Here is a 23,687-nt window from a genome sequence, read left to right as displayed (position 1 = left end):
AACCCACTGCTGTGTTTTTCTGTTCCACACTTCGTTATTATACAAACAAAGAGTGAGCTTAAAGTTATTTATAAATTATACAGTATGTTCCAATCGACATCTGAATTTCGAAGTAAAATCGTTAAAGTGGTCCCTGTGAACTTCAATTAGCAGTGCCTGTGGTTCGGCGCTAGGGCATTGGTTTTCAATCAAAGGGATCTGATTCGATTCCCGGCCTATTCGTGATGAAATTGTGGTAAACAAAGTAGAAATTGCAGGTGTACTCCCGTCTCCCGCTTTCATTACACCAGGGATGGGGAAGAGGTGAGCGCACTTGCACTCCGTTACCTACACTGCCAGTCAGAGTGAAAATTGCTGGATCGCCTACAATATGAGTCCAGGCAGGAGCCCTGTATTTAATTACACTGAATAACAAAATTTACTTTTAGTCTTTCTTCGAAATAAAAATAGATGAATATTACTAATATCTGTGGCCTAAATCTGAATTTAAAATCCAAATTGCCCCATCACGTAGGGGAGAGTTGGGTAGTATCGGACATAGGGTAGTATCGGACAGTGCGTTTCTTTCATCGTAATACCTGAATGACATGGTTACGTTTCTGTATGCGACATCACAGAAACGTAATCATGTCATACAGGTACTATCATCTGGTGGTAGATGAAAGAAACTCAATGTCCGATATTACCCGATGTCCGATACTACCCAACTCTCCCCTACTATTTTCCGGGGGAAGTGAATTGAATTTTTTTTTATAAAAAAAACTTCTCTCTTTTATTGTTCACTGCTACTGATAAATTTACAACAGACTAGGGATTCAAAATGCCTCATAATACTTGAAAAATGTGTACTGGATACAAAAATGATATTACATAGTTTAAAACACAAATGGTAGTCTGTATAGCTCAATTGATGAATTGTATATGCTGTAAATTGTATAGTAGTCTGTATAGCTCAACTGATGAATTGTTTATGATTATAAATTGAATTGATCTACTTGATATTAATTGCATAAATTTGTATAGCTTAATGAAAGTATGCTACTTTGTATTGTATATATTTGTATAGTTTTGGCCGATGAATTGTATATGCTTTAAATTGAATAGTAATCTATATAGCTCTATCGATAAATTGTTTGTGTTCGTAATTTGAAGTAGTTTGCATGATATGTATGATCAATTTCTGTATATCACAACTGGTTGAATTATTTATGCCTTAAATTTAATTAACTTACTTGTTTTGTATTATACATATAGCTCAACTGATGAATGATCGTTTGCGTTTGTAAATTCAATAATCTGATTGGCTATGTATTGTATACTTTTAGTAGAGCCATTGATGTAGCTCAGTGGCAGACTCGCTGGGCTGCTGATCCGGAGCTGCGTTCGGGCTTGGGTTGGATCCCCCTTTGGTCTTTGGTTTCTTCCGAGGTTTACCACAGCCGTGGGACTGAAGACGGATGGTCTATGGCTAATCCTTGGCATCAACCCCTTTGATTTGATTACCTGGTTGGGTTTTTACGAGGTTTTTCCCAACCAAAAGGCAAATGCCGGGTAATATTTTGGCGAATCCTCGGATCTCACCTCATCTCACTACATCTCGCCAAAATATTGTAAAAAATTGCATAAAATTGTAAAAATTGTAGAAAATTACTAAATTGTAAAACTATAAAAATTTGTAAAAATTTTAATTGTAATATTGTAAAATTTTGACTTGTTCCACATCTTAAAGCTTCGTTGCTCTGGGGAATAAAATGAATGAATGAATGAATGAATGAATGAATGAATGAATGAATGAATGAATGAATGAATGAATGAATGAATGAATGAAAAAGACAACAACAATAAAAGTATTTCATGTATATAATGAGAAAAATCTAAAAATTTGAACTAGCATTTAAAAGGATTTTCTGCCTGACTTCTGTTTATAACTAGACCAAGAAACCAACAATAGTCTGTAAGCATACTGGATGATGATCTTCCTTTATATCGCCTTTCCATTTCAGACATTTATTGACGCAATCAGTCCCCATGCTCGTCGTTTACCGCTTCAAGTTTAGGAAGAAAAGAATCGAAATGAGAATGTAAAAAGTGTATTTTGAGAGACATATTACACCCCTTTTTCTCATATGCACTTAACATTGTTTCCACAAATTCGATGTAATTGTCTGTTTGGTGTCATAATATGTTTATAAGTAGGCTATAGCTCACGCAAGGAACAATTACCGAAAAGCAGTACTGTCTCTTCCAAGAAGATGAACAAGTGAGGACATCGCTGTGGAAATAAAGAACGTAGCAAGAGAAAAATTCGAAGCTACATATGTTTACGAATGAAATAATAATACCGTGCGATACAAGACACGTATTTACATGCAATGGAACAACTAAAGTCGTAATGTAACTATCACAACGCAAGACTGATTCTATCAATAGTTCTAGAATTAAATTTAAAAAGTTATGTATGGATTTTATAGAAATTGAAAAATTGTAAATTATATTTATATATTATAATTGCATAGTAGACATAAGACAAATTGTATTGTATAATTATTAATTTCAATTCAGGAATCCGCCCCTGAGCACGAGTTCTACTCTTTTAGGGGCGAGCTGAAGTTTTTTCTGTATATATTATATTTTATGTTACAATTATTAGCAAAATAATAAATAAATAAACAAACAGACAAATAAATAAATAAACAAATAATCAAATAAACAAATAAACAAACAAACAGACAAATAAATAAATAAATAAATAAATAATCAAATAAATAAACAAACAAACAGACAAATAAATAAATAAATAAATAAATAAATAAATAAATAAATAAATAAATAAATAAATAAATAAATAAATAAATAAATAAATAAATAAATAAATCGATGTCATTTCTCTTCCGATTGTACTCTTGAAAATCATTCAAGCTATCTCGTGACCTTTCCTGTCGCCCGCTCTTCCTTATCGCATTGTTTCATTCGCATTCCTTCCGTCGGTAATCCCTGCTTGGGAGACCTATATCATATATCATAGTGTTATATATTCAGCACAATTTACTATAAAATAGCAAACTAAAATATCAATCCGCCACTGAAATCTTGTGTTGGCAGCATAAGCCATGGCAAAGCGTGTGCATAAAAGGTCACTGCAGGTGCAGCGAAGACTTCCCCACCCCTGCATTTTACAAACACGCTATATTCCTCCTCCCCCATTTAATCTATCATCTGTAAAAGTTAAACATATGCTGAAATGAAGTTCGGAGCAGTACTGTCTGCCATACAGATATTAGATTTAAGGGCTTCAATTCCAGGACCTGGGGTAATCAGGTAAACGTCTAGGGATGTAGCCTGGCTCTCTCAGAGCTGAGGCAGGATGGCCCACCTGGCAGAATCGGATTCACGAATGCTACCAATGTCATAGTCTAACTTGGGACTGTAGTCGCATATACCGGTGGAAGGCACCTAAATTGCATCTTTTCGGGAGATCAAACACAGAGGGGAGCTAATCATAAAATTCTAATATCGACGTGGGCGTTTATGAACGGTTTTTTTTAGATATTAAAACAAATAACTGCAACATGTGTACTCGTCGGGCGTCGGAAACCGTACACCAGAGTACACTAATTTACACGATCATTTTAAAACTTCATTTTCATCTCCTGAAAAATGTAAAAAAGTGAGTTACAATGTTAGTACTTGGGAGGGTCGAATTATTCAGATTAAATATTTACACATTTAGAGCACAAAACTAAAATTCTTTAATCATTTATTATCATAATACACTGCTCTCTTAAATTGACTGAGCATATTGGGAATTAAATCAATGGCTTTTCGAAAACACGTCATGAAATATTTCATATTGAGCAATTTTTATCTCGAAAATGAAGCAAAAACGAGCAAAATTGTATTACAACTTTTTGTTTGAGTCCACACCTGTGGAGTAACGGTCAGCGCGTCTGGCTGCGAAACCAGGTGGCCCGGGTTCGATTCCCGGTTGGGGCAAGTTACCTGGTTGAGGTTTTTTCCGGGGTTTTCCCTCAACCCAATACGAGCAAATGATGGGTAACTTTCGGTGCTGGACCCCGGACTCATTTCACCGGCATTATCATCTTCATTTCATTCAGACGCTAAATAACCTGGATGTTGATACAGCGTCGTAAAATAACCCAATAAAAAAATTGTTTGAAATATCTCAAAGAATAACTCCTTGTAATTAATGACATTAGTTAGAGTTCAGTCCCGCGCCGTGGCGTCGTGGTCTAAGGCATCCTGCTGGTCCGAGTCCTCATGGGGGAAAGAAATTTTCTCATGAAATTTCGGCCAGTGTATGGGACCGGTGCCCACCCAGCATAGTGATGCACTTGAGGAGCTACGATAGGCAGCGAAATCCGGTTGCGAAAGCCAGGTATAACGGCTGGGAGGATCATCATGCTAACCACACGATAGCTCCATTCTGGTTGGATGATCGTCCACCTGTGCTTTGGCATGTGGACGTGAGGCCAGCAGCCGGCTGGTCGGTCTGGGCCCTTCACGGGCTGTATCACCACGGATTAATTTAGTTACAGTTCAGCCTGTATATACAGGGTGAGTCATAAGTATGTTTGGAAAACGCGTGAGCGTGCTCCTGGATCAAAAATAAGAACAATTCTAATATGAAAATTTGACGGAAAATATTTATTGGAGAAATGGTTATGCTTTGTTTTTGTTCTTTTTTTGTTGTGTCACAAGTACATGTTTGGAAACTTGTCATTTAACGTTTTGCAAAAGGTGCTCAAGGTCCCCCTACATTGTTTACACATGCCTGAAGACGACTGGCGAGTTCGCTCAAACACAATGTTGTCATCACGGATCAATTGACAAGCATTTTCAACACGGTTGCAATAGTTCCTATGTATCATTCACTGGTGTTGCATAGACGACAGCCTTCAAGTGACCCCAAAGGTAAAAATCTAATGGGGTTAAGTCGGGTGATCTGGGTGGCCAAGGCACTGGACCAACGCGTCCAGTCAAAACAAAAACAATGTACTACTGTCTTGTCATTGTGTTGTTTGTGAAGAAACACGGTACAAAATCAAAACAAAAACAACAAAATATGATCAGGTAGGCCTACTTATGAAAACAAAAATCACTATTATTACTTTTTTCAATAAATAAGCATTTTCGTCAAATTTTCATATAAGGAATTGTTCTTATTTTTGATCCAGGAGCACGCTCACGCGTTTTCCAAATATACTTAAGACTCATTCTGTATGCACAACATGCCTATACATATGTGCAATGATATGTCTTATTTTATTTCATTATTATTATTATTATTACTACTATTCTTATTTTTATTATGGTGCTGTTGTACTGATGAAAGCATACGTAACATAATTATACACTGTGGATAATTTTGTCGTCGAAGAGACTAATATTCATAATTATCGGAAGAAGATAAGAAAGTTCCGGACTCTGGCAGTTCTGAGATATAGAGAGCTAACGAGTTCCTTGAAGAGACTTAGTTATTTCAGACACTATTATCTGAAATGAGCATTTTCAATAGTTACGCTGCTGGACTTGAAATAAAAAATTTTAAACATTATTTATATACGCTAATGAGTAAGAAGCTTAAGGTTATATTATTATGCAGAAATTCTTTCAAGAACAATTAAATTTATTTACTGAAATAAATTCAGGATTTCAGTAAACAATGAAATATGAATCATATATAACGGGGTCGACCTGGTTGGCGAGTTGGTATAGCGCTGGCCTTCTATGCCCAAGGTTGCGGGTTCGATCCCGGGCCAGGTCGATGGCATTTAAGTGTCCTTAAATGCGATAGGCTCATGTCAGTAGATTTATTGGCATGTAAAAGAACTCCTGCGGGACAAAATTCCGGCACATCTGGCGACGCTGATATAATCTCTGCAGTTGCGAGCGTCGTTAAATACAACATAACATTTTTTTAAATAACGGGTCTTGCTTTAATAATTGTCTCCACATAGCTCGCTGCCATAGGCCATGTTTCGATCAGTGCTGTCATACAAAACGAAAAGTGTGGACATCACGTCATGCTTAAAATCCTGAGCAGAAGAAACTTGACCTTTTCTTTGTGTACGAATACCAACATTTTATTGTTTGTTGTAATTACACGAGGGCTATTTCATCTTATTGATAATTTCACTCGCTCCTCGGGTTCGTGAAATTATGCTAATAAGATGAAACCACGAGTGCAATTTAATAAGATTATTCAACGAATAAAATTAAATAACTTGCAAAAACCAAATTGCTTACGTAAATGATAACAATTATTATAAAAAACAGCAATAAGACATTAGGCCTATTATATTTCCTTGTAATGAAGTTGAAAAAAAACTGCTATCTATCACGGCATAGCTACTAAATACTAATGCCAACTGCTCAGGGCAGAAATACGAAACAACACTAGGCTTACTTAACCTCAAAAGTAAGATAAGTTGAAATGTTACATTAACAGAATAAAAACACGGAAGGTTTTTACGGGAATTTATTTATTACTTGAAGTTACAGTTAGTGAAAACGAAATTTTCAAAGTTAAATTTTGTTGGAATTTCTTGATTTTCTGTGATTGAAACTTAAAGTAGCCTATTGTACGAGGCGTTTTATTCCTGAAGAGTTTGCGGTAGCAAGACTGTGCAGGCCGTTTTGTTGCCCGATCACAGAGGCGCTAAACGTTTCAATGGAATTTTCTGATTGAATGCTAGTGGGAATCACCGTTCTATACGAGATATATCTCGTAGGGAACAGAAAGGCACACAGAATAACAAAATAGCCGGCATATTTATTTTGAGACGAGAGCCTGATGACTATTTTTATGAGTCGTTTGTATGTTTATGTTGTTTAATTAAGAAAATAAGTGAAAATTTCATCAGATCAACTAATATTTTATTTATATCTGTTCTGTTGAAATGTTTACTTATTATCTTAATTAAAAAATATAAACACACAGACATAATAACAGTCATCTTTAACAATCTTTATAATTTGATCAACAAAACCACCAATATCGCGCTCAAATTTTCAAATGTTAAGCTTCACAGCTAGACCATCAGGAGCGCACCATTTGTTCCCTGCTTCCCTACCGTAACAAGCGCCGTGCGCTTCTATTGTTTTGTTGTTCTGTGGTTTTATCAGATAAGACGCTTCCTTACAAAGCATCTTGCCAAGAAATATAACTGTGATTGGTTGATTTTAAGGCGGTTCTGAAACGTTATTGGCCAATATCACAAATTCATTGTATAAGTTGAATAGTCCTTGTTATCATATTACGAATATATTGTACGGAAATATGTCTATTTTGCCATCCGCATGTTTTTTTTTTTTTTTTGCTGTGGATTAGTGTGGTTGATGGAAGGTGCTTTTGAGAAAGAACTCGTTTTATGCAACACAAAAAAGACAGAATCGTTTATGAAGTACTAGATTCAATTACGGTACTTAAAAATATTTCTCAATCTCATAAAAATACGATTAATAAAAACTAGAAAAAAATCAGTAAATTTTTAACAAAAGAACCGAACAGGAAAATGTGCTTAAATTGAATAAATTAATTTACGGTATATGTGTGTTTTTTTACGCAGAATATATCTTTCCCCGCACCGAATATGGACATCCATTCAAAGATGCGTGGTGAAACAAAAAATAACAGAATTTCAAATCCTTGCTGTCACAACATTATGAGCCACAGCCGAAAGCTAATGTTCTTAGTAGTTACGCCATGAACCAATGTAACTTGTATGACCACGCCCAGTGACGCCACCTCCCCTCTCTGCCGGCATGAGGGTGCAGAAGTTGCATATAAAATTAACCGTGTTGCGCACACTCTCTCAGTAATATCTCTGCATCGAAAGCAGCTACAATCCTCTACTATCACTAGTTTCATTAGTAACCGCGAGTTCTACAATATTAAAGTGATAATGGACATGTATGATACACTCTGAGTGAACTATAATCAAACATTTGTTACAAATTCATAATAATTTTGTAATGTCGCTTCACACATGAAGAGAAAAAACACGGTGTTCTGTTCAAACCTCCCACATTTTAATTAATCATTACTAACAATGTGTACCAAATTATGGAATGCGAGTAGTACCAAAAGAAAGAGAAACTCAAAGAATTTTTATTTAATGAATCTGAAGTTGATTGCTTATTCACTATGTTGCGTCACAATCGCATAAAGCAAAATGGCGACTCCGCAGCACCGCGCGCAATCTGTATTCTGGTATGCAGAGACAAAATCAACCAGTACAGTGCAAAGAAATTACCGGCGAGAATATGGAGGAGATGCACCTGATGGGAAAATCATTAATGCAAGATGTGAGAAGTTTCTGGCGACTGGAAGTGTCAAAAGACAAACCGGAGGTCCTCGTCGACGTGTTTCAGAAGAGAAGATGGAAGAAATTCGAGGGGGATATCAGAGAAGCCCGCGTAAATCAATTCGCCAAGCATCCCGACAGTTCAACGTTTTCTTGTAAAATATCTAGAGAAAGGGATAAGTTTCACGAGGTTGAATCTACATTTTGAAGTGTTTTACAAATACACATACAATACTATTTTAATAAAACCTAAAATATATTTGTTAGTATCTCTAAAATATCTAGAGAAAGAGATATATTTGATAGGTTCGAATCTATATTTTCAAGTGCTTTATAAATATCTATATATTTTAGTAAAATAGAAACTTTTTGTGTTAATATATGAAGAGTCCACTACAAGAATGATAGGTATCATTTTCTTGTCGAAAATGAACCAAGACTGTCAATGGATAGCTTAAGACATATAGAATGTACATAGAGAGTTATATGGCATTAACACTGATAGTCATTATCCAGTAATGATCGGAAAATCTCAGTTAAGCTTTGAGCGCTAAGCATTTCAAACCTTCAATTGCGTCTCCTGAAAAATGTATTCCAAATGACATCCATCATTCTTGCAGTGGACTCTACATATTTAAAACGTCTCGAGAAAGGAATACATTTCGCAAGTATGAATCCGCATTTCCAGGTAATAATTATTTATAAATAAGTATAGGCTGTACAGAAATTTATTAAAACCGAGACATGTTTGTTGCTATCTTCAAAATATTTTGCAAGTTTGAATCTACATTTCCAAGTACTACTGCTTCATAAATAAATATATACAGTATTTTAGTAAAACCTGAAAGTGTTTGTGTTACACATAACGCAAATTTTAATCTACATTTTCAAGCATTCCAGTAAAATCGAAGCCTGTTTGTGATACTGTCTCTAGAAGACGTATTTCGCAAATTTGAATAATTATGTATTTTCAAATTAAAACCATGGATATGTATGATACTATTAAAATAAAACCATGGAAATGTGCGATACTATTAAAATAAAACCATGAAAATGTGCGATACTATTAAAATAAAACCATGGATATGTGCGATACTATTAAAATAAAACCATGGATATGTGCGATACTATTAAAATAAAACCATGGAAATGTGCGATACTATTAAATAAAACCATGGATATGTGTGATACTATTAAAATAAAACCATGGAAATGTGTTATACTATTAAAATAAAACCATGGAAATGTGTTATACTATTAAAATAAAACCATGGATATGTGCGATACTATTAAAATAAAACCATGAATATGTGCGATACTATTAAAATAAAACCAAGAAAATGTGTTATACTATTAAAATAAAACCATGGAAATGTGTTATACTATTAAAATAAAACCATGGAAATGTGTTATACTATTAAAATAAAACCATGGAAATGTGCGATACTATTAAAATAAAACCATGGAAACGTTTTGCTATACTGTTAAAATAAAACCATGGAAATGTGTTATACTATTAAAATAAAACCATGTAAACGTTTTGCTATACTATTAAAATAAAACCATGGAAACGTTTTGCTATAATATTAAAATAAAACCATGGAAATGTGTTATACTATTAAAATAAAGCCATGGAAATGTGTTATACTATTAAAAAAACCATGGAAATGTGCGATACTATTAAAATAAAACCATGGATATGTGTGATACTATTAAAATAAAACCATGGAAATGTGCGATATTATTAAATAAACCATGGAAATGTGCGATACTATTAAATAATACCATGGATATGTGTGATACTATTAAAATAAAACCATGGAAATGTGCGACACTATTAAAATAAAACCATGGAAATGTGCGATACTATTAAAATAAAACCATGGATATGTGCGATACTATTAAAGTAAAACCATGGATATGTGTGATACTATTAAAATAAAACCATGGAAATGTGCGATACTATTAAATAAAGCCATGGATATGTGTGATACTATTAAAATAAAACCATGGATATGTGTGATACTATTAAAATAAAACCATGGAAATGTGTTGTACTATTAAAATAAAACCATGGAAATGTGTTATACTATTAAAATAAAACCATGGATATGTGCGATACTATTAAAATAAAACCATGGATATGTGCGATACTATTTAATAAAACCAAGAAAATGTGTTATACTATTAAAATAAAACCATGGAAATGTGTTATACTATTAAAATAAAACCATGGAAATGTGTTATACTATTAAAATAAAACCACGGAAATGTGCGATACTATTAAAATAAAACCATGGAAACGTTTTGCTATACTATTAAAATAAAACCATGGAAATGTGTTATACTATTAAAATAAAACCATGGAAATGTGTTATACTATTAAAATAAAACCATGGATATGTGCGATACTATTAAAATAAAACCATGGATGTGTGCGATACTATTAAAATAAAACCAAGAAAATGTGTTATACAATTAAAATAAAACCATGGAAATGTGCGATACTATTAAAATAAAACCATGGAAACGTTTTGCTATACTATTAAAATAAAACCATGGAAATGTGTTATACTATTTAAGATAAAACCATGGAAACGTTTTGCTATACTATTAAAATAAAACCATGGAAACGTTTTGCTATACTATTAAAATAAAACCATGGAAATGTGTTATACTATTAAAATAAAACCATGGAAATGTGCGATACTATTAAAATAAAACCATGAAAATGTGAGATACTATTAAAATAAAGAAATAGAAATGTAACGATACTATTAAAATAACACTATGGAAATGTGCTACATAATAACAGCGGTCCTATACCGTGTACGTACAGTATGTCATGTTATACATTATAGTGTACAGTATACTGTATCTTGTGTCGTGACATGTCGTGCTATATCAATACCACGTAATAAATATACGGTTTCATGCATAATATATTATATTGTACATATATTATAAATAATGTGACATCATACAGAGTGAACACGAAGTATTTCCCTGGTTATAAATATTTATTACTGAAAAATTACGGTAGATACAGGGACGAGGTTTCCAGAAAATGTTACCTGAAACTTTTGATCCTTCGAAGTTTTCATGGATACACCTCAACATGTGTTCCGTCTGTTTCCTGGAGACTTCATGTCCGGAGGTGTGAAAAAGTTGGCATAGTTGGCTGCAGTTTCACGCGTACAAAGTGCAAATCATGCAAACTTAGTTGCCAAAAGATCGTACCTGAAGTGCTGCATTTGCTGCGGACATTCTGAAAGGAATTGAACGACACAATGACTATCTTAAGCGAGTTTGTTTTTCTGATGAGGTAATCTTTCATAGCTCCGGAAAAGTTAAAAGACACAATGCTCACTTTTAGGGGTCGGAAAATTGAGATTTTAATGAAAACATGGCATAAAATCAAGTTTCGATCTGACGGTCTCCTGCAACAAACGGAGCACATGTTGAGGTGTATCAATGGAAGCTTCTAAGGTTGAGGTATCATTTGCTGAAAACCGCATCCATGTACTACCCGGCAAAGCGAACTTCCGTTACGGAAAATATGAGCAACAGCAACGCTGTGATGTAATCATATTCATAATATAAACAGACATCTGGTCGAGCGCAGTACCCTGACCTACAGGCCAAGTCGAAAGTTAGCTTTGCAATGTTATACCTAGCGTAGTTTCTCAGTAATAAATGTTTATGATCAGGAAAAGACTTTATGTTCATATTGTATTATGAAATGTAATAATAATTTATTTTTATTTATTTATTTATTTAAATTTAAATATATAGGGCCTACAGAATAAAGAATATAATTACAAACAAACAAGAGAAATAGAAATAAAATAATACAAACAATATGAAACAGGAGATACAGTAGTATTAACAAAATTTGAGACCGAATGAGCAGCGCTCGTGTTCGGTCGCAGTTCAGATATAATATTAATAGGCCTATAAGAGAATATAAAATAAAATAAAATAGGAAATAGAATTTAAAATTAATAGTTACAGAAATTATATAATACAATATTAATATAAGAGAAATATAGAAACATTATAATAATAATAAAAATAAATAAGTAAAATAAAATAGGAAATAAAATTTAAGTTACAGCGGCAATGGAATTATGTAATATAATATTAACACTAGAGAAGAATAATATCGCACGTGAAAAGTAGGATTATATATTTCAAAATTATAGAATACAAATATAATATAGGTTGATTAATTCATACACATAGGCCATAAATTTATTTAATCAAATTGAAGATATTAACACGTTTCTAATTTTCTTGTTATATGTTAGTGGGTTACATGTCAGACGTTTTGGGTGTAATTTAGTTAAAGCATTGTACAACCGAGGGCCAAAATTAATGCTATGCTTTAGACCACAGATGTGAGACATTTAGGTTCTACTATTAATAATAATAATAATAATAATAATAATAATAATAATACTAATAATAATAATAATATGTTGATTATAGCTCGCGCAAGAAACGATTACCGAAAACCAATGGTGGTGTTGCTGTCTGTTTTGACGTATGTATGAAGGCACGCCGAGGGAGGAGGGGTGCGAGCCGATGAAAGTACTGTCTCTTCCAAGAATATGAACAAATGAGGACATCGCTGTGGAAATAAAGAACGTAGCAAGAGAAAAATTCGAAGCTAATTAAACGTGCAACATATGTTTACGAATGAAATAATAATACCGTGCGATACAAGACACGTATTCACATGCAATGGAACAAACTAAAGTCGTAACGTAACTATCACAACCCAAGACTGATTCTATCGATGTCATTTCTCTTCCGACTGTACTCTTGAATATCATTCAAGCTATCTCGTGACCTTTCCTATCGCCTGCTCTTCCTTATCGCAGTGTTTGATTCGCATTCCTACCGTAGGTAATCCGTACTTGCGAGACCTATACATACTAAAACATAAGCCTACTCACGGGTGTAGTAAATAAAATAGTAGGCCTAAAGATTATTATTATTATTATTATTATTATTATTATTATTATTATTACATACAAGAAGACAAAATTCTGAAAAGGTGAAGCACGCACTGTATTCTTCACCTGACATAATTAGGAACATTAAATCCAGACGTTTGAGATGGGCAGGGCATGTAGCACGTATGGGCAAACCCAGAAATGCATATAGAGTGTTAGTTGGAAGGCCGGTGGGGAAAGATCTTTGGAGAGACCGAGACTAGATGGGAGGATAATATTAAAATGGATTAGAGGGAGGTGAAAGATGATTGTAAAGACTGGATTAATCTTGCTCAGGATAGGGACCGATGGCGGGCTTATGTGAGGGCGGGAATGAAGCTCCGGGTTGTTTAAAAGCCATAAGTAAGTGAATGGATTCAATTACTTGGGGTGCAACCTATCTTTTAAATCTGAAAGGAACATCTCCCAGAAATACACTAAAACTATGTGCATAATCAATAAATGTTTCCAAGCCTGCAATTGTTCAGAAATTGTTGTTTTTTATTGTTTTCAGGTCATCTGTCAATTACCCAGAGCTTTCCCACATGTTCTGATACATCCTGTATATTAGACTGTACTTTTGGTCTATGTATATTGTATATTGCACGTATTACGAATCGCAGCATTTATATAAAATGTCTACCACACATTCCATTTATGTCTACGATATGAAATAATATAACAGCAACGAATTTCAAATCTAAGCTCTCATGAATTATAAATTTTACACTATTACTTAAAATAGTACTCAAAGAACCTGAATAATCTACTCAGTCGAAATCGTCGTTAAACAAAACCGTTAAAATTTCTCATTGTTCGACATTGAACATTACAACAAAGCAATCAATCATTTCAGTTGCTTTCTCAGAATAAAAAGAGACGTTAAATAAACGCGGAAAGCAAAGATCGATATACCTACAGTAGTCGCCAAGGAAACGGAACAGAAGAAAGCTACAAACATGGCCGCACCGTATACTTCCTAGAAGAGAGTGGTCACATAAAACACGGCCTTGTGCAGGGTGCCAGGTGTGGACACTCGCTTCCCAGAAATAATCCGACTAACGAGCCCTCTATTATTACTCCGCCGGAAGGCTACTCCCCCTGCCACCTGCTGCCCCTGGACACACCACTACACCTCGATACATGTCACTCGTTCACTTATTATCTCATAACCGAGTTAATGTAACACTCAATCGCATTGATTTCGTTGCTATAGTAACGGTGAACTTCATCTGTTCGTCTGTTGGTAGTAGAGTGACGCAAAAACTGGAATGGTTATCTTCCAAACCCAAATCCACTCAAGACAAAATAAATATCACTAAAGCTGCTTGTACACCATCAAATTTTACTCCCAATTCAATACTTTTCAAGAAAACTCGTCAAAAACTGTAGAATGTTGAAAAAAATCTGTCAAGATTGTTTCTTCCATTTGTATTTTACCTTTATTTTGTGTTTTTAAATATTTATTTTTAATTTAATTTAATTTATTTTATTTATTTAACTAGCTACCTAGTGAGCACAAATTAAATTTATAAAATAAAAATGTTTCTAGCCACTACCGTAAGAGCCAGGCTCGTGTACGTCTTAGCCAATAATATAACACAAAATTTACAAGGACAATTTACTAACTACAGTGAGAAACTTAATTCAAACAAATAAATAACACACAAGAGCAGAAAAAAGAGAAAAAGAGAGAAAAACACATTTAATATAAATTCACAATCAGACAAGCCAATGATATTCAATAAAAACATGAATATAGTCGACAGAAATAAAAGGTAAAAAAATATATTTATTAATATTAACGTATAATATCATGAATAATTTTATAAATTTCTTCTTAAAAGTTTCAATTTTAAAATATTTCAAATTTGGAAAATGGTTTGTAATCTTATTATAAAGTCTTGGGCCGAAACTAGCACCATGTTTAAGAGCTGCACTTGTAAGACATTTAGGCTCAATTAAAGGGAACATAGACTTTTGTCTTCGAGTGCGATATTCATGCCGATTAGATTTATATTTTATTTGATTTCTGTGGTAGTAAGTTAGTAAACTATATTTATAAATTTCTTCAGTAGTTAATACTTTAAAATCTATATAAATTAAATTTGTTGGGTAATCCATATTTTGGTCAGACAAATTTTTATTAATCTTCTGTGTAATAAAATTAATGGATTAAGTATATTAAGTATTAAGTATATATAAGCTATATATACACAATGCGCCAAAAAAGGCACAAAATTAGAAATACTCTATTTTCGGAAATACATAGGCTAACATTAATTTATAAATGAATGCACTGTTGGAAAGAGTAGACTTTAAAGATGAGCAGGACTTTTTATTATGTTTTGAGGCTCAATTAAAATCTTATGGAGGTCAATACACAATGATGCGAAAAATGTGGTTTATGAAGACAATTTATTACTTCAAAACGCGGAAACTGAATGTTGGTAAAATTAATAATAATTAATGAAATTTCAAATAATAAAAATTAAAAATGATGCTCTATGTGGCCGTAATTTACCCGCACAACCATTCTTCTCCATTGTCCAATAGCACTGGATATCTGTCTTTGATCAAGCCGGTCCTAACATTCAAGAAGACATTGTCTTAAATGTTCAATACTACGAATTCTTGTTTTGTAATAAACTGCTTTTTGTAGTTGACTCCATACAAAATAGTCCACAGGATTAAGATCTCGTTTGAAACTCCAGCGGAAACCATCAAAGAATGTGAGAAATGCGATCTTTCACGCAATAATCTCTCAGGTGGGATATCATGTCCGTATCTTGCTAATCAATCGTTATACACTTGAAACAGACCATTCCCGCCGAGCATAGTTCCTTACAATTTGACGGGCAGATAAATTATCATATTGGTGCAAAAGTTTAATGGAAATCTTGTCTTTCGTTAAGCGACCCATTATTCACAAAATGTGAACTCAAAACGGAAGAAAACAAATGATGATAGCACAACAAACGACTTGGCCTGCAGAACTTGTAAGACCATAACGCTTAGTTCGGCATAAACGATTGATTTTGCACTGCCTTACAAAAAAAAAAATATGTTTAATAAATGGTAAAAAAGTAAATATTACAGTACTTCCCCGGTCTACAAGGACTGTGAAATTTGTCTGTGAAATAAACTTTCAAGTGAAATCATAGCTACTGAAATATAACCATTTAAATGTTGTGCCTTTTTTTTTGCCCACTGTGTATAATAATAATAATAATAATAATAATAATAATAATAATAATAATAATAATAATAATAATAATAGTAATAATAATAATAATTTCTCACAAAGAAAGGGAGACATCTGGTGACAGACCAGGTGACCATTCTAATCCAGAATACAAATATACAAAAATTTAATTTAATTAACACGAAAACTGTACTAATTTGGAAACTAGTATTAACAACTGATGTAACCTACCTACTTGCTCATGTAACGCTTTGAGTATATCCTCACAAGTTAAATATTTAGGCATTATTATTGACCAACATTTAAAATGGAACAAGCATATCTCCTTCCTGTGTAACAGATTGCGTAAAACAATCCACAAATTTTCCATTCTACGCTCCTATTACCTGTTTATGTTCTGCGTACTGTGTACTTAGCTCTGTTTCAATCAGTAATTCAGTATGGTATTTTAGGTTGGGGAGGAGGCAAAATCGACTCTCCATCCTTTAAATTTGCTCCAAAAAAGAATTATCAAAATTTGTCTATATAAAGCTTTTGATTACCCTACAGAATTAATTTTTCAGGAATTTGGTGTATCAAATCTAGAACAAATTTATAAACAAACATTGCTGATTTACTTCCATAAAAACCACAAAAAATATAAATTTGACCCTCACGAATACCATACGAGACAAAATTACAGTTTCTTTCTAAATACTCCGAAATGCCACACAACTGCCGGATTAAAACACTGCTGAAATTTTGGACCCGAAATATATAATGCATTAATTAGAGCTTACCCTGAGCTAAGTACACTTAACACACATAGATTTAAGAAACAAATCAGATTAATTATTTAACTGTTTAAGCTAATTGAGTTAAAAGTTGATTGTACTTTTGTATTTTCTATTTGTATATAGGCCCTATTATTACATGCTGTATTATTTTACCATTTATTAATGTTATTGTGCTCAATGAACTATCTAATTTTGTATAACTGATCTGCACTGCGTCCGAGCACGAGCTTCTGCTCTTTCGGGCTGCAATGCCTAATGTAGCTCAAATGTAAAGTATTAAATAAATAAAAAAATAAACACAACTATTTTTGCTTATTAAAAAAAATTACAAAAATTGCTATAAAATTTTGATATCACATTAATATGAAGAATACAAATGAGTATTTAGTATAAGTATAGAGTACTTAAGAATTTATAGACAAATACTTTCTATATCATGTTGCAGTATACCTAGAGGTTTCAATATTAGTAGGCTATATACATCGTATTTTTAATAATAGATAGGTTTTCCACATGACTGGCCGACACGCACCCCTATAACATCACAAAATCTTCTCCATGAGTAGCCTACCAGTAGGACAGAGAATTTCTCGACTGAACTCAGTATTGGCTTTACGGCATACAATTTCTTGCCCATCGGATTCAAACACATTACATTTACTCTCGTCGCTGAACATGTCAGAATTCTAAAAGTCTCGATTGCAACTTCTGTATTTCAGTGCGAATTTCAATATTTTGCGTTGATATATTTCACTAATCAACGGCTTCTTATCGGGTACTCCTGCATGTAAACTACTGTTCTCAGTGTTCTTCGATTTCTTTCACTTGAAACTGGGCGTTGAAGATATCTCAGACGTCAATTTTGGGATACTCTCTCTTGGGCCTTATTCAATTTTCCCAATAATTTGACATTCATTCTTCTCAGCTATAATTGTTCTCCAATCACGACCCTCCGCATTTCTTAAGTTATTCTTTCCTCATATTTTAAGGGGTTAGGTACAGCTTACAGCAGTAAAATTTTTGGAAATATTGAATATTTTTCCTCCATTACTGTATCTTGTACAATAATGAAAATTAGTATGTGTAAAACACTGTTCTTGTGCTATATGAAAAAATTTATTTTTACGATTTAAAAAAAAAATTATTTATCCTTTCTTTTTCTTCAAAATTCAGTTCACTGTGCAGTGATGAAGCGTTTCCCACATAACTAAAAAACTATCCAACATTCTGTGATGAAATTTTTTGTGTGAATTTATGCATGTCATATCTACAATATGATGCAAGATCACTACTCTATCTTTGATAGATGTCTGATAAAAAAATAAATTCATTTTAAAAAATGGTCAAATATCAGTATTTTTTTTCTAACACAAAATTAAAAAAAAATATATTATTTATTAAGGAATGTAGTTGAAAGAGCATGAATTATAAACATGCGTTTCAGCAATAAAATAAAAGAGAGAACATGAAGTTAACAAGTTTATGAGTTATGAGGGAAACGCTTCATCACTGCACATTGAGTTGCCAACATTTTGAATTTTGAAAAAATAAAGTATATAAATAATTTTGTTTAAATCGTAAAAGTATTTTTTTCATATACCAAAAGGACAGTATTTTACGTATACCAATTCCCATTATTGTACAAGATACTGTAATGGAGGAAAAAAAAAATGTTGAATATTTCCAAATATTTTACTGCTGTAAGCTGTACCTAACCCCTTAAATTCTAATAATTCCTTGTATTGTGGTGTAACTCCTTCCAACAATGTCTCCAATTATATTTTCTCTGTAGCTTTCCCCCTACAAAGCTAATTTTACAATGAAACTGTGTTCCTATAAGGATGTTTCTTTTCAGCACCAGCTGATGAGGTTCAGTGAACAATTCCGGAACTTCTACAGCGCCGTGTAATGTCGGACCCCGGCCACTTATCACTCGTAATGAGTGCACCTCTGTACCTGTGGTTGGACATTGTGTCTACTGTCACTCATACTGTGACACGGCACACAAGGGGAACACAGTAGGTAGATCTTAAAAATGAGAGGGATTCAATCCGGCATCGGAACTTGAATATTTATTTATTTATTTATTTATGTATTTATTTATTTATTTATTTAATTTATTTATTTATCCTGGCGTAGTTAAGGCCATCAGGCCTTCTCTTCCACAACACCAGGAATACAAATACAATAACAGAAATAAACAGAAAAAAAATACACTTACAAAGTAAACTTACACAAGAAATAACGAGAGAGAGAAAAAAACACTATGAACAAAGTAAAGCCACACAAAAATATACACAGGTTGCAGTCACACAAACGGTGTGGCTTAATGGATAAAACGCCAGCATGTAAAGCTGGAAACCCGGATTCGAGTCCCGGTGGTGGAGAGAATTTTTCTCCGTTCTACCGATCTTCACTAACAATCTTTGCTTTGAACACCACAAATAAAACTCTCCCATGAGCGAGTTTTGAACCCTGATGCGCGATCGCTGCAAGCCAGCGTCCTGCCAACAGAGCTACCTAAATAACTTTATACATTGCGTAACCAAGAAAAAAAAAGGAATCATAACCGGAATTTTTCGGTTTTTAAAATACTCGCCTTAATAAAAGAAACGTTTTCTTTGAACTTAATAATCAGGATCTTTGTGCTTGTTAGCAAACAAGACTAAGTACAGAGTCGATATGCATTTCTATGAAAAGTAAAGCTTTCGTGGTGCGTGTTTAACTGTTGAAAGCAACACGCGCTCATGTGTGTACGAATGAGCTCGTTTCTCTGCCAAACAACGTATAATGGTCATAACGACATGGCATCGGGATGGTTCCCAGGATGACCCCGAGGGAAAGGGATAGCGATTTCCTGGATGTGCGTTTCCTAGGAAACGCTGGTATGAGTGTTTCGTTATGATTATTAACATTCTGAAAGAATTAGCTTGATGCCATAAAAGTCTCTCCATTCTCACGAGACATTCCGTTCCCATGACAACGTGAGTGTGCGTGCAAACCAACCGCCGAATCAGCTCATGTGTGGACGGCTGAACGCGAAGAGCGGTCAACTGGCTAAAAGACAGCAACACACAAATATGTAGGCCTAGTTATTAACATGTTTACGCAATAAGAATTGCATTGCTATCAAACGTAAAATAATTTTTAGTCAGTCTTACTACGCCTTTTCCACATGTATTTCAAAACTGATCAATTTATTTCAGAAAGCGTCATTTGTATTTCAGATTAATCACCTGTATTTCAGAAAGCATAATTTGTATTTCATATTCGTCAATTGTATTTCAGAATCCGTCAATTATATTTCAAATTCGTGAATTGTATTTCAGAAAGTCTCATTTGTATTTCAGATTAGTGATTTGTATTTCATTAGTTATCAATTGTATTTCAGAAAGTGTTAATTGTATTTCAGAATAGCATGAGGCAACAATTTGCTATAAATGTAATCTTCATCTTACGATGCTGGTGACGTATAAACGTCCGTTGATGTGACATATTAATGAATTTAAATACTATTATAGTCACAATCATGCCATGGTATGAAAGAAAAATTTCACAACCTCGAGCGGGATTCGAACCTGCGACTTCCTGTACTCCGGTCAGGCGCTCTACCACTCTCGATAGCTCAGTGGTAGAGCGCCTGATCGGAGTACAGGAAGTCGCAGGTTCAAATCCCGCTCGAGATTGTGAAATTTCTCTTTCATACCATGGCATGATTGTGACTATAATAGTATTTAAATTCATTAAATTGCTATATTTATAATTCTAACATTTATAAAATTATGAATAATTCTTTTTTAACTATAGTAAGTACCTTACTTTAAAAATTACAATACACATACAGCAGTTTGTAATTCACTGTTTTTCAATGGTATATATTTACTTATTTATTGATATTGACAAAATAATTTGTAAAATACCGGAAAGTCAAAGACAAAATGAAGGCTTAATAAACTCGTTATTGCAAACTCATGATAAACGATTACATAGTTTCCATGACAACAAAAATATATGATTCAATTATCTGAAATACAATTGACGGGTCCTGAAATACAATTGACCAATCTGAAATACAAATGACACTTTCTGAAATACAATTGACGAATCTGAAATACAAATGATGCTTTCTGAAGTACAATTGATTAATCTGAAATAAAAATGATGCTTTCTGAAATACAATTGACGAATCTGAAATACAAATGATGCTTTCTGAAGTACAATTGATTAATCTGAAATAAAATGATGCTTTCTGAAATACAATTGACGAATCTAAAATACAAATACTTTCTGATATACAATTGACGAATCTGAAATACAAATGATGCTTTCTGGAGTACAATTGATTAATCTGAAATAAAAATGATGCTTTCTGAAATACAATTGACGAATCTGAAATACAAATTATACTTTCTGATATACAATTGACGAATCTGAAATACAAATGATGCTTTCTGATATACAATTGACGAATCTGAAATACAAATTATACTTTCTGATAATACAATTGACGAATCTAAAATACAAATGATGCTTTCTGAAGTACAATTGATTAATCTGAAATAAAAATGATGCTTTCTGAATGACGAATCTGAAATACAAATGATGCTTTCTGAAATACAATTGACGAATCTAAAATAGAAATGATACTTTCTGATATACAATTGACGAATCTGAAATACAAATGATGCTTTCTGAAGTACAATTGATTAATCTGAAATAAAAATGATTCCTTCTGAAATACAATTGACGAATCTGAAATACAAATTATACTTTCTGAAATACATCTAGAAAAGGTGTATAATAGTCACATTTCTATCGTCATTTTAGTTTCTAAATGACTTACTTTTACGCAATGAAGTTTCTTTGACGCACTCTTTCTTAAAGTGGAAATATTCAAAACAAATACTTTTAAACTCTTAATTGTTCACTGTCAATATTGACAAAACAACTATTCAAGTTACAAATTTCAACATTTGGAGTTGTAACATATCATTTTTCTTCTTCTTGGCGAACTTCATTATGAGCGGCAGCTGAAGGAAATTCTTGAATCGCATGGTTGCTTGGTGATTGTTTCTCATTCTCGGCTGCACGTTCTTTCTTCCCTAGAATCAGGTTTGCAATTGTGGTTCGAAGCTTCGAATAAGTACTCCATAAAGTTGAAGACTTGCCTCCATAAAGTTGAAGTCTTTCAAGTGCAAGACATCTCCAAGAAATTTGCCAGAGCAACTTTTTCCGTAATATATACGTTTTTCTTCTCACACCAATTTCCAAACTTTCCGTAAGTTTTCTTGTACAACTTACTGAATTTCTGTAGTATGAGGGTAGATAGCGCAGCTTCCACCGCATTTTCTATGTCGGTATTTTCAGATTCAATCATTTTAAACCGATTTCTTGATAGTTTTCTCTTGCAACAACCTTCTATTTGGATAACGTGTGTAGGCTAATGCTAAAGTCACCCAACATAACAATGAAGTTGTGCCCATAAACAACTGCACAGCAACCAGTATTCATTTGAAACATCACTTTAGCAACGACGTCTGAAAAATAAAATCAATTATTTTTTTCTTTACTAACGTTTACTTCTGGTAGTGTGGAAGAGAAGGCCTCATGGCCTTAACTCTGCCAGAATAAATAAATAGATAGATAGATAGATAGATAGATAGATAGATAGATAGATAGATAGATAGATAGATAGATAGATAGATAGATAGATAGATAGATAGATAGATAGATAGATAGATAGATAGATAGATAGATAGATAGATAGGCAGGCAGGCAGGCAGGCAGGCAGGCAGGCAGGCAGGCAGGCAGGCAGGCAGGCAGGCAGACAGACAGACAGACAGACAGACAGACAGACAGACAGACAGACAGACAGACAGACAGACAGACAGACAGATAGATAGATAGATAGATAGATAGATAGATAGATAGATAGGCAGGCAGGCAGGCAGACAGGCAGGCAGGCAGGCAGGCAGACAGACAGACAGACAGATAGATAAATAGGTAGACAGACAGACAGACAGACAGACAGACAGACAGACAGACAGATAGATAGATAGATAGATAGATAGACAGACAGATAGACAGACAGATAGATAGATACATAAATTGATAGACAGACAGACAAATAAATAAATAAATAAATAAATAAATAAATAAATAAATAACCACGTAACTATTTTCACGCAGCTGATTACAAAATCTTGTATGTAACGCGTGCGAAAAGTATGACTTAAGCAGTCCTTTTTCGCAACTTATAATTACATAAATAGCTATTTCAGAACAAGTGCTCCCACTCCCAGTGAATCATTGTGTTTTCAACTATGAAGGTATATTAAAAAAGTACATAATTTTGACAGTTCCCTCCATTACGATTCCC

Source organism: Periplaneta americana, chromosome 6 (genome assembly GCF_040183065.1).
Source record: "Periplaneta americana isolate PAMFEO1 chromosome 6, P.americana_PAMFEO1_priV1, whole genome shotgun sequence".
In the NCBI taxonomy this organism is placed as follows: Eukaryota; Metazoa; Arthropoda; class Insecta; order Blattodea; family Blattidae; genus Periplaneta; species Periplaneta americana.
The sequence above is the reverse complement of the archived record's forward strand: the minus strand, read 5'-3'. Positions refer to the sequence as shown.